This window comes from Sinocyclocheilus grahami, unplaced genomic scaffold, assembly GCF_001515645.1.
Source record: "Sinocyclocheilus grahami isolate Dianchi unplaced genomic scaffold, SAMN03320097.WGS_v1.1 scaffold273.1, whole genome shotgun sequence".
Lineage (NCBI taxonomy): Eukaryota > Metazoa > Chordata > Actinopteri > Cypriniformes > Cyprinidae > Sinocyclocheilus > Sinocyclocheilus grahami.
The window spans coordinates 37,378-44,225 of NW_015505452.1; positions in this window are offsets into that span (position 1 = coordinate 37,378).

Genomic DNA, 6,848 nt, shown 5'->3' on the forward strand with positions numbered 1-6,848 from the left:
AGTTGGTTTTGTTTTTGTTGGGTGTTTTCTAAGCAAGAATCCTCGATTTTCATGTCAGCTCTGCGGTGCTCTCTCGCTCCCTCCAACGGATGAGTCAGCTGGAGCAAAAACCACGATTTTTGTGTCTAAATTGTCACCAGCATTATTTTTCTTACTGATTAGCTGTGATTGGTTTCTGTGGGAACTCAGATGAACGTTCCTGTGCTGTGCTTTTCACAGTCAGCCTCTTGATTGCATTAGAAGTGCACATGGAAGTTATTACAAATTGATAAGGACTCCATGGGAGGTCAACAAGAGATCGATGACTAATTGCGTTATCGTCGTCGTCTTGAAGGGCACAGAAGACGCACATACACACAAACAAACACCCATGGCTTGAAAAACAAGCGCTGTCTTTCATGAGATCCTAAACTGCATTACCTGTGCTCACATATGAGAAAAATACCTTTCATTAGCTCACCGATAACAGCAGGGCAAAAGCTATGCAGCGTCAGTTGAAAAAAATCAACCTTGAAGTGATGCAGCCGCTTCCATTTATCTTCATTCTGTTTGGCAGGTAATCTATTAGTTTTAATAATCCCCGCTGCCATATTGCGAGCCAAGCAGCCATGTTGCCGGGGCTTGTGCCCAGGACTTCTTTAACCCTAGATAAGTCATTATGACAATATGAGCCAGTCAACCAGTAAGATGGTTCCCTTCGTCGAATGTTATCATGAAAATAAATCCAGTGGGATGATATTAAATAGGCTTAGACTGACCAACAGATCCGCCTTGTAACAAAATATTGCCAAACTATTTTTTTTTTCAAAAGTCATTGCCTTGTTCTACCACAAAATACATTTTGAGTCATTCTTTAAAAAAGAAGCACAAATCAAGGTTACGGTGAGGCACTTACAATGAAAGTGAATGGGGGTAATTTATGTGGAATTTAAAGGAAGAAATGTGAGGCTTAGAATTTGATAAAAACATTGATTCTTCTGTATTATTTGTGCTTTAAACCTGCTTAAGACATAATTTATATGGTAATTTGGGGGTTTTAGGGTTTATGGAATTTTGTCATGGCAACAGAATTGAATATAAGATTGAATATACTTTCACACATATGGTTATGATTTGATGATGTCAACAAACGTGTTCTATACATCTTATGACAACGCTATTGAAACAGTGTTAGTGCCTCACTGTACACTGACATATTTTTTAGAATATTTAATATTTACACAGTTTTAAAATAACTAATAAATTTAATGTAATGCATATTTGTGAATGAAATAAACAAAACAGATTTTTGATTTCTGCACTCAAAAAGGCACAGTCTGCAACTACTAGATTTCATTCAATAGTTATTGATATTATTAATATAATATATTTTCAAAATGACTTATTCAGATTGCTTAGAATCAGCTTAAATGTGTTAATTCGGGAAAAAAAAATATTTACTTAAAAATAGATATGGTTACAATATATCTAGCTGTGGAACAAGCAATACTCACTTTAAATGTTAAAAGTATGAGATTGAAAGAAATTGGATTTATTATTGGATTTATTCAGTATATAAACCTGGTTATTGTGTATTTAAAACACATTCAGTTTATTAGTACTATTACAGAAATATTGCTTCAGAAATATAGTAATTGTAACGGGGCTGACGAGACGAGAGACGTGCAGATCCATGAGCAAGCTTTTATTCACAAGAGAAGTGGTCAAACACAGGCAGGGTCGAACAACAGCAAACAGGTATGGCACAGGCAAGACAAAGAATATTCCTTGGGCTAGCGTGGGTCTACGATCAGCGAACAGTATCCAGAGGGCTTGACAAGAGGGGTAATCCAGTAAATACAGGCAGAAGGTCAGGAAAAGACAAGGCAACACGGAAAGACTAGACCAGGGTTCCTCAAATCTTACCCTGGAGGTCCAATGCGCTGCAGAGTTTAGCTCCAACCCTGATCAAACTCAGCTACCTGTGATTTTCTAATGATCCTGAAGACATTGATTAGCATGCTCAGGTGTGTTTGATTAGGGTTAGAGCTAAACTCTGCAGGAAAGTGGATCTCGTGGGCCAGATTTGAGGATCCCTGGACGAGACCAGACTAAAACTAAAAATGGGAAAAGGAATGGCTCAGTAATGTAGCTATCGCTAGAGGAGAGATAAACGCTAAACAAAACTAGAGACTAAACAGAAACACGGAATGGCTCGGTAAAGCAGCTAACACTTGGGGAGTGCTAAACGCGGAACAATACTCGGCAGCTAGAGAGAGGAAGTTCATGGCTTATGTAGCATGTCTGATTGGATTCAGCTGTGTGTGTTTGTGTGATCAGTGCATTCAGCTGTGTGTGTGTGATCAGTGCAATGGTTGATGGGAAATGCAGTCCAGGGGGATGTGTAACAGTCTGTGTGGTGTGAGAGTCAATGTAATGGGAGAGCAACCTCTGGGGGCAATCGGCCGGAAGGCCACGGACCGGATTCGTGACAGTAATGCAATTTATTTATATATATGTACGTATTTATTTATTATTGAATTATTATTATTATTACTACTACTACTACTAAGAGGAGGGACAAGCATAAATACATTTTTGTGGTTATCAACATTATTCCACAAATGTTTAACTCCAATCCATTTGGTTCCTGTGCATTTGCAAGAGTCCAACTTTGCATAATTCCTCCTCTGCCTTCAACTTAAGTAATACTTCACATGACAAATCCACTTGTTACTTTTAGTTAATGGCTGCGCCTTCACTAATCACCTCGGCTCCATACAGATAGCAGCACCGCATAAAATATCTCCCCACTGTGTATCAATGTATTATTTAAAAGTCATTTATATTTAATGCTGCAGGTCACCGTGAGGTGTGCAAGCAATAGCTGCACTCTGGCAAATTCACACCTAGCACCAGGAGACTCGGTCAAAGCAATCATGTCGCCTCTAAAAGGACATATATACGGGCTGTGTGCGTGCTAACCGCAGACATGAAATCAAATGGATTATGCAGGAGGTTGAACGTTCAGCCCCGTGGTCCTGTGGAGGGGGATTAAAATGCAGTTGATATGTATATCACCCACCAGGGATTAATGGATTAGTCCTGTCCTGCCCGTAACAACACGAATCAACAAGTCTGCACAAACAAGGTTGTGGGATTTGGTCCGGTGAAAATTTCAGTGCTGTTTTAGACTTAAACTTGTAATGTTTGCTTCATTTTGAGGATGTCTCCAAATGGGACTTTGGAGACGCCCACTGATGGTTGGTTGACTAGGTCCAGGTTCCCAACCCAGACTCTGGAGTGTGTAATCCTGTCTAACATGCCTGCAAATCCTATCTTTTGCCTTACACAATAGCCAGTCTGTCTGCTACTCGGCAATAACAAAGATAGTAGTTAGCGACTGGCTACGTCTCAGCCCAAAGGGGGTAAACTTAAAAAAATTTACATAATCTGCTTTTGTCAGCTGTCCAGAAGCTGTTTTATAACAATGATTCTATTTGTCCACTTGTGAAGTATACAATTGCACCCGAATGAAACAATCAAACGAATGGATCATAGGGCCTTGATGATGTTTTGCAATTAACCGTTGAGTGCAACAGTCGGGTTCAGAAAGTAAAAACTCCATTCATTTTCTCAATAGAGATATAGACTTTTGTAAACAATAACTTTTAAAGAATATAGAAAGAATCTGAAAGTGCAATAAACCTTTGAAGACGGACCTGTTGTGAGCTCCAAAGTTGTTAATCGATGGCAGGCTTTTGTTGAAGTCATCTGCTCGCATTATTTTAGAAATAACAGCACAATTCTTTGTGAAAAATGAAATTATTCAAGATGCTGTACAGAAAATTCCACCAAAAAGAAAGTTGTGGCAAGCAAACTGTGCAAAAAAAGAGTTTTCCCATGAAACACCCATCAGTGATGGAATTGTGTCGGTCTCCTAATGCTCTCAAAATGTGTGTGGATATGCGTATCTTGAAATAAGCTTTAAATATATTGTTTCTATAGATATAATCAACAACTTTAAATGAATAGTTTTATGTTTCACCATCGTTTTTAATTCAATGTCATTCGCAGTGCTTAATGGTATTGTAGTATGGGGAAGTCGTGGCCTAAAGGTTAGAGAGTCAGCCATGTAACCCAAAGGATGTGGGTTCAAGTCTCAGGTCTGGCAGGGATTGTAGGTGTGAGAGTAAATAATCCACCCTCAATACCATGACTAAGGTGAGACCCTCGAGCAAGGCACCGAACCCCCACTTGGTCCCCGGGTGTGTGTGTATGTGTGTGCACTTGGATGGGTGAAATGCAGAGCACAAATTCCAAATACCCATACCCAAGTCTATCCCTTGACTAAAGCTATTAGATACACAGTCTTGTACCTTTGAGTTGTTGTAACTTTGTTACAGTTTTGCTTTGAATCGCCTGAAGACTGGTTTGGTTCATGACTTATAATGCGTAAACAAAGACTTCCATAAAAATATTCCAATGAAACGGCGCTGAAAAACTGGCCAGGTGCTAATGAACTCTACTGCGGTTATGCAGCTTTATTTTGATAGAGAACAGGTTTAGGTTATGGCGCTGCGATGAGGCAGGGTGGATCTGCATGTCTAAGCCTCTGCACGTCTGGTTTTGTGTTGGACTTATTATACGCACACCTCGCTGATCCTCTTTCCACACGAGCGTGTGCATGCATTTGTGAGCGCAGGCCATTTTCTCAGGAATCTCTCCCATTCGGCGTTTATTGGGAGACACAATGGCTCAGCTGGGGGGGCTTCAGTCCAATTTGACATTGTGTATCACCATTTCTCCCTTAACACAAACATGGCGGCCCTCCAGCTGTCCTCTTGGCACTAAGACTGAACCTGAAGTGCAGGCGGCTTTGTCGTCCCAGCCACACTGCGCGTTAACAATATAGACGCCTATTTGTTTTGGATCCACAAAGATTTTAAGCTCCTCCTTCCTTTTCTTTCTTCACCCCAGTGGGTCTTTTAAATATGAAAGTGTGGAAATTATATTTCTTTGGGGTTGGCGTCTCGGAGACGCTCGTACACCTTGAAAATCGAATTTGATGAGAATCTTCATATCCGTTTTTTTGCAAGCCTTTTATTTTGTTCAAAGCGGGCTTGTATTTTTGTGGAAGACGTTTCAGGTATTGTTGAGAAAACTTGGGATTTTGCAAGAGCTGGGAAAATCTGCATACGATAGACGCGTCCAGACCTCATCATTAAAGAAACATTACATGTTGATATTAATATCTGGAAAATTTCTCAACTTAGTCCAAAATGAACTCATAATAATCCAAATCTCCTGCATCCAGCGAGGGTTTGTTTGGCACAAGAACTGTAGAATGTTCTTTTGCTGGGCTATAGATCATCTGATATCACTTACAGTAGGTTAAGGATAATTTCCCATTGAATTCAACCCAACTGGAATACAGTGTAGGAGAAGCAGGCCAGTGGAAGGTCACTGTTGTCCAGGGCTTTGTCCCTAATTGAATCTGCTGTCCCTGTAATGGTAACTTCATTTCCAAAGCCTTGTGTGATTTTTCTCTGTGAAAGGGCAGCTTGTGTGCGCCCTGCCACCACGCATAATACCGTGACAGAGACAGTGGCCGAAATATAAGCAATGAATTCAAACTTCCTGAATTTCATTAAAGTACCCATGGTGCTGAATACTAGTGCTCAGCTGATCCGGGATATAATGCGAGACACGCTGTTTACGTTGGAAACCGGCAAATGCCATGTCTTCTGCACTTGAATCCAGAGCACGTAGGTGAACTTGTAGTTAATGAGCCTCTCCATAAAGAACCCCTTTATGACAGCAGATTGAGCTCCAAACAGTTCAGGGTAGCACAAATGTATTTGACTAATGCTAATTTGCTTAACCAAACCCAAGTGACAATTATGCATGTAAGAAATAAATTAATTTAGCCAATACACTAAAAAGAATGTGGTGTAAAAACTATTTTCACTTAGAAATTTCTGATAAATTATACAATTAATACAAAGAAATGGCAAATAACATTCAATTAAATGTAGAATTTTGAAAGATTGAAATAGTATTTTCCTGTAAAACATACTCAGACAATCGTTGTTTTATTCACAACTTTGAAAGTAATTTTTGTAGAAAGGAAAGTTAATATAGTGAATCAATTTAAATTTCAATTTTAAAAACTCAAAATGTACCAAAAATATATACATAACACTTTTTGCACTCAATAAAAAAAAGAAAAAAAGAGTGAATCGAATCATGTCTTCGTATTTGGAAAACAATAGATGTAGAAATAATTTTCACTCAGAAATTTTACAATAACAGAAACTGTAAGTAACACATTGAATTAAATGTGTAATTTTGAAATAGTATTTTCTTTTAAAATATACTTCAGCAATCATTTTTTATTTACAACTTTGAAAAAATAAATTTTACAGTCTATATTTGCTTTAATGACAGCAGCAAGTTTGTGTAAAACCTTATGATCATCATAATTTGAGAACAATCCATAAAGCATCTTAAAGGTCCCATATTGTCAAAACTGAAATTTCCTGGTTTGTTTCACGATAACTGAGGTCTAGGGGCTATTTAACTACCATATAAGTTTCAAAACAGTCAGTCCACAGTAAACTGCACACAGCCTGCATAAAGTAGCTGTGATTTTTCACGAACCATTGGGACTTCCGTAAAAAGATGACGTCAGAACTACACAGTCACCGCCTTCAGTCACCACCCCGAGCACCGCCCACAGTCCCTCTCTCCTTTTGCTGAGCAACGACAACACGGAAACATGTCGAAAAGGATAACTTTAACCAGGAAACCAGATCGGCCAACCTATAACGTTACACTCTCACTCAAAGGATGGACGATCTGACAGG